We start from the raw sequence: 926 nt of genomic DNA on the forward strand, positions 1-926 counted from the left end.
TCTAGCGATCAGCACAAGAGATACCACATTTCTAAATTTTTCTTTCAGAAGGGAATATTTTACAAAAGGGCATGTCTCTGGTTATTTCCTTTCTCTCAGCAGTTCTCCAAAGAGCAAAAAGGCAGATGCTACCACCAGTCCCTTTACTCTCGAACTTCAGGCCACCAGCCTGAGGTAACTTCACAGGGTAACTCAACAAACCAGTACCAGTGAGAAGGAGGCACAGGGGTGCACTGGCTGTGTGGGGGCCAAACCCAGCCCAGGGAACAGCTCGGCTGGGTTACTGCCTTTGTCCGAGGGAGGCACAAAACTGCTTCAAATTCTAACGCCCTAACGCTGAATGTTACCACCTGGACTCATAATAAAAGGCTAGCTGCACCTCATTTTTCTTTCGTTACTACTACGTCTAAATATTACAAGAAGTAACGAGTGAATAATGTTCATTTTCCGCCTAGAAAAAAGTCACAAGTTTTTGGGCAAGGCATGCAGCATGTCCTTCGCTGACTGAATCGAGTGGTCCTGACAGACAAGTCAATGCTTGTGTGGACTCCGGTCCGTTCTGTGTTTCAGCGACGGCACCCAAGCCATCGCCACCACAGCTGAGGTGTGGTGAAAGGGCGGTGATAATCAAGCACCGGTCTAACTTTTTTTTTTCTGTCAAACACTGCAAATATCACTACGAGAAAACAGCTCGTACCCCTGGGGAGCCACCCGCAGAAGGCCCGAGCCTTTGCCCTGGGGAAGGCGGCCGGCGCAGGGGTGAAGGGGGGTGGGGAGGCGGCGCCCCTCACCTGTACCGGTCGCCGATGTCCGTGCCGCCCCGCTTGAGTTTTGGCTGAGGGCCTGCCCTTCTCCCGCCGCGGACAGAGGGAGCGGGGGCCCGGCTGCAGCCACCGGCGCCCGCCAGGGGGCGGCCGCAACCGCCA

The sequence above is a fragment of the Haliaeetus leucocephalus genome, unplaced genomic scaffold, assembly GCF_000737465.1.
Source record: "Haliaeetus leucocephalus isolate CR32 unplaced genomic scaffold, Haliaeetus_leucocephalus-4.0 Scaffold848, whole genome shotgun sequence".
Classification (NCBI taxonomy): domain Eukaryota; kingdom Metazoa; phylum Chordata; class Aves; order Accipitriformes; family Accipitridae; genus Haliaeetus; species Haliaeetus leucocephalus.